Here is a 13,350-nt window from a genome sequence, read left to right as displayed (position 1 = left end):
TGTTTGCAGAGGTTTTTTTTTACTTTGGAACTTGAAAACTTTGAGATCCTAAAGTCATGCTTCAGTTTGTCAAAGGTTTCTTTTGAACCCAAAACCCCGGAACCCCGATATTCCAAAGTTTACAGATTTTGAATATAACTTCTAAGGCACTAATTATGCACTTTGTTTTGAAGTTTGAAGATCTCTTATGGAAACAGTTGCAACCCCAAGAAAGAAGACCTGAAATGAGGTAAAATTGTAGAAAAATCCCATCACTATGAAATATCAGTACCAAGGCCAAACATTGGTCTCAAAGTTTGAAAATGAGATGCAATGGGTCACATATACCAAGATATGGCACATTTAAATAGAGGAAATCAAAAGGGACGTATCTAGCTAGGAGCCTAATGCTGCATACAGAAGAATTAGGCAATTAGGACTTGTCAAAGCTACAATCTTTCCCCAAGTAGTCTATTCCCTAGAGTTAATATTAGCTATTGCTTAGCATTATGACCAAAATACCAGGAAATGTGTGGACACAAAAGGGAATGTGGTGATGGTTCTTTCAACTAAAATTTTTTCTATGACATTTGGCATCCTTGGATATGATTAGGTCCTACAAACAACTGAAGAGCAGGTTGTCCAAATCTTTAACAAAAATGTTATAAATAATAGGAATCATATAAATGAAGTATGGATCAAGGAACTGAGGAAATTAGGCCTCAAAGCCACAGATAATATCCTAAGAGAAGATTTCGAGGATGCACTATGTGACCTCATCATCATGCTCAACAGAGCCTTTGGTAAGTAAGATTGTAGACACTAAGACTTGTGGATGTACCATTATATCCACACCATCCTTAAGGGAAAATAATTTTTTGACTAGGCACAAATTGTATCTAATAATAAGGTATTAAAAGGAAGGATTAGTTAACTAATTGTTATTAGAAGAATTTAATAATTCGGGCTAAGGTTGAGTTTAATTTAATTAAGAAACTTTTAAAAGAATATTTAGAAATATAATTAATTATAAAATTACTTATGGAGAAGGTAATAATTAATTAAGGTAAGAAGAATAAGGTTAAGATGAACTTGAATTAATTAAAGACGTTTATTTAATAAATTTGAGTAGTCAAATTTAGGGTGTCTACATTTATCATCTAAAACTAAGTAGTATATGCATCAAACATAAATTTATAGAAAGTGTTATTAATTCTAAATTGGCCAAATAATTTAAAATAAATACTATTCTTTGTTGGATTGATAAGAACATCTAGTTTTTATCATTATTACTAAATGGTTCAAGGATTTTTACCCTCACTTACTAGAACCCATAGTGGGAAATCTACATCCTTCATATTATTATACTCTCACATTTAGTCGTTTCCTCTTGTATGGATAATATAACAAATTTACTTATTTTGGTTCTATTAAACCATGATTTAAGTGAGTTGAATTTAAAGACATAACAATATGATATTATTTATTTTTCCCAAATCTTTAAATGCACTCACTAAAGAAGTATCCAATTGAAAAGAAGCCAAAGTGCAAAGAATGCTTCCAAATGCTAAATCTAATAGGAGAGATAATGTATAAATTTCTTACACTCTTAAACTATTGCATATTAGGTAAGCATATATAAAATTATATTTAAACAAATAAAACCACAACACCAGATATACATGGGAAAACTCTTTCGGGAAAAAAACCCACTCTTCAAAAGCTAGACCCAATTATATTATTAGCAAAATGAACAGTTAAAGTATAATGGCTAGAGCCAATTCTCTTCAGGAGTAAATATAATAGTAGAGAATTCTAAATAATATTCAACACATAAATGCTTCTTAGAATATTTCCAACCTATCATACAAAATACTCGAAGAAGCCACATATTTATAGAGCTCAATACAAGTAGAAAGAACCCATGGTTTCCAGAACCAACTCCAACACCAAAGAGGTATGTGGTGTCATAACAACAACTTGCTAAACCTATGACACATTCAACATAGCAACTTCCAATGCAACAATGTATAACTCATCCATAACGACCACCTTCCTATATGCAACACCTAACTTACACCACTTGTCGAAAGTGAACTCCACCATAAACATCAATTGCCAAATAATAAATCTCCATGACTCTTCCATGGAACTAGTAATTGTAATAGTAAATAAAATAAATTGTGATGGTTTCAATATAGCAACGTATGACACTAGTCCCCTAATTTTAGGACTTCCAAAGTGGGTGCAATAAAAAAAGAAAAATAAACATGTTTGGACTCTATGATTGAGACATCTTAATCCAAACACTCTCCCACTTGTTGAAGACTTGTAAAGAGTTGAAACTCTATGATCTGCTCAAGGCCCATAGAATAGATACACCATCTAAACTTCTCAATGTTCACTAGTTTCATATGTGCATCTACAACATTCGACAAAGTAACAACTTTGTCAAACTTCACTTTTCTATATTCCACCATATCACAAACAAAGTGAAACTGTACATTAATATGTTTTGTTCTACCATGGGAAGTAGGATTCTTCACTAAATAAATAGCGCTCTGATTATCACAATTGATAGTAATCTGACCTACATCAAAACCAACATCGAACCAAAATCTCTTAAGACAAATGGTTTATTTACAATCATGAATGTAGCTACCATGTACTCTTCTTCTATAGTGGACAAAGAAACTACAACCCATCACATACTCATCTAGCTAATACCACCACCAAATAATGTGAAAATGATCCATTGGTGTATCTTTTGCTATTAATGTCACCCACCAAATCCAAATCCACATATCCATAAATTTAAACTAAATATTGATGTCCAATATGATAATCATGAAAATACAAGGAATAATCAAAAGTACTGCTCAAATACCTAAACACTCTCTTAATTATATCCTAATGCACCCTAATAGGATTAGCCATATATCGACTAAGGACTCCCATGACTTGGGAAATGTCCAGCCTATTAAAACTATAACATGCATCAAAGTACCAACAAAACTTACATAAGGTACACTAGACATGTCCTCCATCTCAATAGGATAGTTTGGACAATCCTCCATAGAAATCTTCATCCCCTATAACACCAAAACAACTAACTACCTATTTCTCTCCAACATAGAGTTAACATACTTGTATATGGTGAAAATGGATAACAACAACAATATTGAAAGACTAAATGAATTCAACCACAAAACCCTAGCCTAACAACAATAAAGATCCACCGTAACATATGAAGATTACCTAAGACAATGCAAATCAAATGAAATCACAAAGATTATACCATCACATGTCCAATAGGGTTTGGATCTCCATTCTTCCTATCTCCATTGATCTTGCTTGATATATTTGCTCTCAGATTTTATGTGTGCACAAGAGCTCAACAAAGAATGGAAATGTGGTTGTAAGTAGGATCGCCTATGTTCAAAAGTGTATTGTAGTCAAGTAGTCAACGGGGGGGTTTGATAATGAAGGAAGCATCTCCTTATATAGAAGACACTATATGAAATGGAGGGATAAGATTGAGGGTGTAAAAGGAGGTCGGCTATGATTAGAGGGTAGGTAAAAGAAATAATAAAATAATGAAAGGGGTAGGTAGTGTATGAATTAAGAGATGAATGACATGTGTCATGGGTAGAAAAGGTTAATGAATTAATTAAATAAATAAAGATTTATTTAATTAATGGAAGGAGTGAGATCAATTAAATAAATAAAATATTTATTTAATTTAAGAAAAGGATAATTTAAATAAATAAATGTATTTATTTAAATGAGAAATAAGGCTAGAAGAGGATAAATGAATTAATTAAAAAAAATAAAGATTTATTTAATTAATAGAAGAATTAGGCTTAGATAATTAAATAAATAAAATATTTATTTAATTAGACTGGACAATTTTGGGTGTCTACAATACTTACTCTAGCTCATCCAAAGCTTTCTAATATCTCTATCTATAATGATCTCAATCCCAATAATATATCTCATTGCATCTAGATACTTCATTTCAAACTTTTCTAATAACTAAGACTTCAAATCTAAAATCATTCTTCTACCATTCTCAATAAACAACTTATCATCCACATATAGGACTATGATAAGAATGTGACCATTTTTAGATTTATAATACACACAATGGTAAAATTTAGATCTCACAAATCCCAAAGACAACATATAAGTTTCAAAATTTTGATACCACATTCTAGGAGACTATTTTAGATCATATAGAGATTTCTTTAAATTACAAACATGTTTTTCTTTATCTTTCTCAATGAAATGATCTAGTTGTGACATGCAAATTTCCTCCTCCAAATAATCATGAAGGAATGTTTCCTTCACATCCATTTGATTGAATTCCAAGTCATAAGTTTCTATAAGTTATAACAGGAATCAAATGATGTCAAATTAGGTACAAGAGAGAATATTTCACCATAGTCAATTCCCTCCACTTGAAAATACCCCTTTTTGACCAAGTGTTCCTTGCACTTCTCAACACTACCATATAGACCTGATTTCTTATTGAACACTCATTTACATCCAATAGGTTTTCTTCCTTCAAGAAAAGGTACCAGATCCCATGTAGAATTCTTCTTGAATGCAACCATCTCTTCATTCATATCTTCAATCCAAGAATCTACATCAACATACCCATAGCATCTCTAATAGTCCTAGGTTCATTAGTGTTAGGAATCAAAGAAAATATAAACTAAAATCCTACATAGAATATCCAAACCTTTCTGGTGAATAACCATATATATCAGGTCACTGTCTATTTGTTGGACACAATGGATCACTAAGATGGGGGTGAATCAGTGATTTAAACTCTTTTTCTTCAACAAGGAGATACCGGTAATGTATAAAACAAAGTAACTCCTAACTGGTAGCTCAAACAGTGCTAAAAAAGTGTGTGAAAGGATTTGCTAAAACATTAATATACTACATGCACAAAGATGCAACACACAACACCAGATATATACAAGGAAAACCCAAAGTGGAAAAAACCTCAGTGAAAATAGCTGTTGGATATCTTCTGCTCCAATATAGCCTCACAATAAAACTCTGATTACAATATTTAGGGCACCAACCCAAGGAGAACCAACCCCTGATTTAAGAGCACCAACTCAAAGGAGCATCAACCCCTACACAAATTATAGGTTATAACCTAAAGGAGCTACTATTGGAATTCTACACTCTAATGAGAAATGATGGTGTTGTCATTGATGGCAACCTACTGGCAACCTTTTGGCAACCACCTAGCATTCATTTGGTAAAGCCACCGGTAGGCACTAGCACTAGCACTGGCTAGACATCTACATACACTGGCAAACACTTCACTGACAGTGGCTAAAATGCATACCGGCACTCTAGCCGACAGGGAATAAACTTTTGTATTTAATGTAATTATATTTTATAAAGCCAATATGGCATATTGTAAAAGACTCATATATGTATGAGATCTTATAGGTCATTTTGTAGTAAAAGTAAGAGAGTAGTTGCAAATTATGTATAAGGAGATATAAGTTGACAACGAAGGTTTTGGTTATAGTATGAGCTTAAACTGGTATTGAACCTGGCATAGTTGATGCTGATTTGAAGCAGTACATTGTATTGGATTTCATAATCCATTTTGTAAGTCAGTGAGACTTCTATCTTGTAAATTGAGCAGTGAGCTCTAGGCAGTTTGCCTTCCTGCATGTGCAGGCCCCTCATTGTAAGTAATATTTATTCATTGGCCAATGAGTAAATGTTGTGGGTCACAAATCCCACCGAGGTTTTTCCCACACCGGGTTTCCTCGTTAAACATCTTGTGTTATGGTGTGCTTTCTATGTTGTTTTTATTATTCCTATTTACTGCATTAATTCTTATTTATTGGTACACTGCTTTGGAATGCAAAATACTTAATAAGGTTAAATATTCTATTAATCGGTTAGATACCGATTCACCCCACCTCTTAGTATCTTTGGGACTATCATTAATCCTAACAATTGGTATTAGAGCCTGGTCCTCTATTTTCAAAAGCCTAACAGCTTGAGGAAGATTCTGACACCAGTACAGATGGAGAACTTAAGAAAGAAATTGGAAGGAGCTCTTATAGACTATGATTCAGAGAAGTTGAAGAATATCAAACTTGAAGATGATCTAAGGACTGCATAGGAATTCATTCAAGGACTTTAGGAGAATCTTACTATTGCTATAAATAAAAGAAAATAACTTCAAGAGAAGATGTAGAATGATAATGATGAGAAGGAAACTCTTAATGAACTTATGAACAAGATGAGACAAGAAAACCTTACTATGAGGAATGAAATGCAAGATATGATTATGAGATTTTGTAAAGACATTGAAGATAGGAAGAAGAATGAAGATGACTTGACTAGGAGACTCAATGATGCTGGAAATGAAAATCTAAGACTCATTCATGAAAATGATATGTAAAGACAGATCTGATTCACACGCAACATGATAAAACTGAACTTATGAGATAAATGGGAATTCTAGAAAATGAGTTGGCTACTGCAAATCAACACAAAGAGAAATTCAAGAAAAGTTCAGAAGAACTTGATGATATGCTGAAAATTCAGAAACCTAATGGAGATACAAATGGACTTGGATTTGAAGTTGGTGAAAGTTCCGATACTGCAAACAATCATGATCACAGTAAACTGGTAGGACAACCTAATGCTTACAAATTTAATGGGAAATGCTTTAACTGCAACAAGTATGGTCATAAAGAAAATCAGTGTAGATCTAGAAACAATCAGAACATTAATGCACCCAATGATCAATGTTCCAAATGCAACAAAGTTGGTCATAATTCAGAAAATTGTAGAATGAATGTAAGATGTTATGTTTGTGGAAGATTTGGGCACTTATCTAATCCATGGAGAACACAAATTGGCATAGGATATGGAAAGGCTATTCAGAAGAATAATGTGACTTGTTATGCTTGTAACAAAATTGGACATATTGCAAAATTTTGTAGAAGCAAGACTTCACCAGCAAATAATAAATGACCTAGATTGAAAGGAAAAGAAAAGGTTGATGAGGTAAAGCAAGAATTTTCAAAACAATGGATTAGAAAGACAGATCAGAATGTTGATGAGACTATTCCTTCACCGGTAGAACAAATTATTACTCCATCGGCAGGAAATTCTTCATACAACTAAGAAGTAACCCTTTGGGGGTATTGTAGCAAATTGAATATCATGCAGATTACCCTCAGTTGATGGTGAGAAGATAGATTTCTTCTTTACCAGCAAATGTGTTAAGTTTTCACTTAACCGACGAGCATTTAATGCAGTTGTTGAAAGAAATTTCATTAAAAATCATCAGTTTTCCTTCATTTTTGATTCACCGAGCATTCAAATTAGTAGAGAGCATGAAATATGAGTGAAGGCATTCAAGGTGAAGGTGTGAAGCGATTCCTTTCAAGCATTCAGACTTTATCAGGGAGCTTAAGGTATTTTTCAAATGGCTTCCTATTTTGCTCTTGAATTTATTGCAAACCCTACTATTGTAGAAAATATAAAACTCCTTGGGCCCATATTTAAAATCATTCCTGAGATAGCTAAGCAAGATGATTTCATAGGCGCATTTTCAAAGATTCCTAAAGGTGTACCTTATACTGAAGACCCTAGGATATATATTCATTGCAATATTGAAGAATTAGGTTTTGAGGAAGTGTTAAAGATGTTTAAAACCATAATTTGTGATGAAAATGGCAATGTCAAACCCAAGCACAAGGTTATTGAGACTTTAGGTTTTGTGGAAATCTTGAACATCCCTGAATTTCTGGAGGAAGTTGTGAGAATTGTCCTAAGTAGGGCACATGGAGAATTTCTTTGGTTAGATTCAATCTACAAATTCACTCGGCAAGAAATTAGGGCAGTGATAGGTTTACCCTCAGCTGGTAGCAGACCTGACAAAACTAAGAAGGTTCCTAATAACAAAGTCATGACCTTAACCACAGCAACATCTGCTAGTAGATCTCTGAGAGTAAATGACGTTAAGGACATTAATGTGAGATTCATAAGTATGATTTTAGGCTATAAAACTACACATGCAAATAGACTTAATTCGGTTTCTAGTATTTGTATTAATGATGCTTATGAAATGGTAAACAATAATGCAAAAATAGATGTGTGTGAATGGCTAAAGGATGAACTAGTTGATAGCCTGGAGAAGATAAAAGGTGATAAGAAAGGGACATTTCATTTTGGCAATCTTTTGGTATGCCTTATGTTGTATTTCTCAAAGGAAATCCTTGGTATTGGATAGAAAGACTTTGGATATGACATACCGGTAGGAAAACAGTTGCAAGAAGCATTCACCGACATGGGTACTTCTAAGGAAAACAACATAATTGAATATTTCAAAGCTTTCCAAACCAAAATGAAAACCAGAGAGAGACTACCACAAAGCGCAGTAGATAAATATGATAAGGAAATCTGTTTTGTGATTAAGAAAGATGAAACATGGATGGAAGTTGTATTACCTAGAACTATATGGGTAACAAAAATGGGTTATGAGGTAAATATTAATATTGTTGAAACTTATGCAAAATCTTTATTAGATGCACCTAGAGAACCATCTGAAGATGTTTTTGGTAGTGCTGAAACAATTGAGAGTGGTGTACAAACAATGAAACAAAGGAAGAGAAGAGAAAAGTACATAAGAGATGCTTCTAAACAAGTAAAGGAAATAAAAGAAAATGTTATGAACCTTACTGGTATAAAGGAAAGTGAACTGGAAGGACTGCAACCGGAGGCACACATTTCACTGATTGGCACATCATCTGACAGTGAGATACCTATTGAATTCAAGAGAGTTGATAGGAAGAGAAAACCCTCAGCGGTACCCTCTCCTCCACCCAAGAAAACAAGAACTTTGAGAAAGAAACAACAAGGAGCAAGGCAACCCACAAAGAAACTTACACCCAAGAAGAAACAAAAATAGGTTATACCACCATTGGATAATTTGCTGAATGAAATAACTAATGACAATAACTTGGCAAATGTGAGCAAATTGTATAACACATTCAGTGATTCAGAAAAGGAAAGTATTAAAAATAGTATAATTATACATCTGGACATATACAAGAAAGTGTTAATTGAAGTTGTGGATGATTTACCAAATGATCTGTATAGAAAGTTAGATGTAAAGAGGATTGCAGTAATGGAGGTAGACAAGAAACTTAAAATTGAAAAACTTCTAGCTGTACATTCAGTTAACTCTAAAGAAGAAATTGATGACCTAATTTGTGAAGCCAACAGATCAGTTTTTGCTAGTGGTCACCGGCAAGTGAGCTTAATGGCTGGTAGAGTTAATAAAATTATAGAGGAAATGGTTGATAAATGGGATATCTTTTTGTAGAAAAAGAAAAACAAGGGGAATTGAATAGGTTGAAGAAAACATTTAAGGTATATCAGAAGGACAACAACAAAGGGAAAGGTAAAGTTGGTGGAATAACAAACATCAAAATAACTGACAACTTACTACCACCCTTGGATACTGCACTGGTACATATTGATGATACACCAGCTATTGACAGTATAGGTACAACACATGATGACACTAACCCTGTATCAAAAATTCTATTCACCATGAATGTTGATACTTAGGAAGTGAACATTGTTGTAGACAAGGATAACACAGAGGTAAAGAATGATATTATTGATAGTGGAAACATTGTTGAGAAACTAATAGAGAATGTTGAGGTTGAAATGCAAATAGAGAAAAAAGAGAAAACAGAACAACCTTTGGACAATGGAATGAATACTAGTAGTATAGATGTTGGCACTAAAAAACCTACTGAGACAAAGTTACCAGCAGCTGAGAACACAGAGAAACCAATAGAGAAACCGACAGAGGCATAGGTACACATTGAGGTAGAGAAACCGATAATCACTGAGAAACCCAGACCATTACAGGTTGAAACAAAAACTCAGATTGATCGACCAGAGGTTGATACAAGAAAATTGGTAACTAATGTTGGAAGCACTGAAGTAATTAAGGCAATTGGTCAGATATCCAATACTTCTTTAAGTGAATTCGGGCCTACCAATGTGATAGAGGTACTTGTGGACTCTATTAAGAAGATAACTGACTGTAATGAATTGGCTTATAAAGAAATTGATGATACCATACCTATTCTTAAAATGATTGCACCAAAATGTAATATAGATCATGTAAAGGATTCTTTAGGACAGTTGGAAACATTGTCTAAATTTATTGTTGGAAATGTAATAACAGTTGATAAGGTGAATGAGGATACATTCAAAGAGAAAATGGAAAAAGAAAAGGAAAAATTCTTTGAGGATACAATAAAGAAGTGCACTGAACATATTAATACACTTTTATTGGCACTAAATACAACAATTTTGGAGTATAAGGAACTATACAGAGAAACATGCAAGCCACATCTATTGACACAGGACATTGAAAAAGAAATAAGCAGAGTACCAAAGGAGATAGATGATATAGTTGATAACATTATTGGTTCATCCAAACCTATATCAGTTATTGAGCAAGAAATAGTAGGATTTGAGGAAAAGTTGGAGAAATTTGAGAAGGAAAAAGAAAGGATGAAAGAAAATGCCATAGAACTTAAGTATAAACTTAGTCCTAAGTTGGATAATCTTATCTCTTAGAGAAATGAGATATCTAAGGCATTAATTCAAGGAGAAAGATCACGAGAGGAGCATATAAATCATCTCACTGGCACAATCCAACGAACTAAGGCAACCATCAATGACAACAATAGATTCATGCAGAGTTTAAACTTGGTTTTGGCAGACATGTTTCAGATTGTAACCAACCGGTTACAAACCTTAAGGTGAAATTTTGCACTCATTTGACAATTTTTGACAACCTTTGTCATTGATGTCAAAGGGGGAGTAGTAGAAAAAGAAAAATGATCATTCATAGGAGATCATCTGCTCAGGGGAGCACATCTTTTTGGTAAATTTTTGGACTTCACTTTTTGGAACAATTTTTGGATTTTTCTCATCAGTGTTTCCATCAATGCCAAAGGGGGAGATTGTTGGAATTCTACACTCTAATGAGAAATGATAGTTTTTTCATTGATGGCAACCTACTGGCAACCTTCTGGCAACCACCTGGCATTCATTTGGTAAAGACACCAGCAAGCACCTACACTGGCTAGACATCTACATACACCGGCAAACACTTCACTGGCAGTGGCTACAATGCATACCGACACTCCAGCCGATAGGGAATAAACTTTTGTATTTAAAGTAATTATCTTTTATAAAGCTGACATGGCATATTGTAAAAGACTCATATATGTATGAGATCTTATAGGTCATTTTGTAGTAGAAGTAAGAGAGTAGTTGCAAATTATGTATAAGGTGATATAAGTTGATAGCGAAGGTTTTGTTTATAGTATGAGCTTAAACCGGTACTGAAGCTGGCATAGTTGATGCTGATTTGAAGCAGTACATTGTATTGGATTTCATAATCCATTTTGTAAGTCAGTGAGACTTCTATCTTGTAAATTGAGCAGTGAGCTCTAGGCAGTTGGCCTTCCTGCATGTGCAGGCCCCTCATTGTAAGTAATATTTATTCATTGGACAGTGAGTAAATATTGTGGGTCACAAATCCCACTGAGGTTTTTCCACACCAGGTTTCCTCATTAAACATCTTGTGTTATGGTGTGCTTTCTATGTTGTCTTTATTATTCCTATTTACTGCATTAATTCTTATTTACTGGTACACTATTTTGGAATGCAAAATACTTAATAAGGTTAAATATTATGTTAACCAGTTAGAAACTGATTCACCCCCCCCCCCCCACTCAGTATCTTTAGGACTATCATTAATCCTAACAACTACAACCCCTACACTAAGCTGCAACTTAGTAAAAACTGTATAAAACTCAAATATACAAATGAAGTCACTATTGCAAATGAAGTCTTGCAACCTTGAAATATTCTCCTCTACTAGTTTCAGCCTTACCAGTCTATATACTCTCCACTCACTCTACAACTTGACTTTGCTGATCACTTTTCTAAGTCCCTTCTCACAATGTCATTTTTTTACCTTCAACTCACACTTGATCACTCTTAATCAAGCACAACTTTTGTCGGTTTGTCACCTATTTGTTCAATGCACACTCCATTGGTTGTTCCTTACATCGGTTTACTCTTCTTCTCCTTATCAATCAGATCTTTTCTCATAAACACTTGAAGTGTTTATCTCTTTAGCTCTCAGACAAAAAATTTACACTTGTCTTCACTCTGCAGCATCAGCAGTCACATTCTCAAGTCATCATATTTAAACTTTAGCTTTACCACCAAGAATCAATTCAAACTTGGGGTGGTTAAGGCTTTCTTTACCCGACATAATCTGCATGAGATCTGATCCAGTCTATCTTGGATTGATCACCTATACTTGAGGAATGCATCTTTACACGTTTTCCATTATCCAATGCATACTTGCTAAAGATAGCAATCTCGTACATGATTTTCTACCTTGAAATCTGTTGGCTCATAAAAAGCTTAGTTGTTTCCTTCTTGAGATCTTCTTGCAATTTGATTCTTTTGCTTTGATCCAAGTGCCAACTACTCCCTGATCTTCCTCTGTTACTCTTCCTTCCTCCAGTCACATCAGTCAGTTACAATCCCATGATTTTTGGCTATTTCATTAATGTCGATTAGCTTGTTTCAACAACCATGCCGATGGAGGATTCACTGACCTTTGCATGTTTGCCACCTCAACTCCACATGGCATCACAATGGTCATACACTTATCTCACTGACACATAATCAGTTTTCACTTGAACCTTCAACAAACTCATACCAATACAGGCCTTTATCGGTGAGACCTTCTTCTCATGCTTAAGCAGTAGTGCACACTACACCAGTAGCACATCTTCACCTCTAGTGGTTTGTGATTACTTTAACATTCTGCCTCTTCATCATAAGCAGGCAACCAAACACCAAACGAGTTTAAGCTCTACAGGCTACCACTCAACATGCTCACATACACATGCATCTCACCTCATACCGGTAAAGTCACTGAGAGTTTCAACAACTACTTGTCTTTCACCATGTTGGTTGACAAGCCTTCATGTTAATCTATTCAATACATTATTTGTCTTTCACCATACCGGTACACTCTTCTTCATACTGGATGGGATACCTCTACCGGTAGCCTACCTACAATACCGGTTGGCATCAATGACAACTCAATGCCAACAATCTCCCCCTTTGCCATTGATGTCAACATCTTATTTTTTAGTTTCTCTTCCCCTTTGACAGCAATGGCAAAGATAACCTTAGTCTAACACCAATAATCTCTCCCTTGATTGCATCCGGTTAAGACATAGTCTCTCTATG

This window comes from Cryptomeria japonica, chromosome 8 (genome assembly GCF_030272615.1).
Source record: "Cryptomeria japonica chromosome 8, Sugi_1.0, whole genome shotgun sequence".
NCBI classification, from domain to species: Eukaryota; Viridiplantae; Streptophyta; class Pinopsida; order Cupressales; family Cupressaceae; genus Cryptomeria; species Cryptomeria japonica.
Note: the sequence above shows the minus strand (reverse complement) of the source record.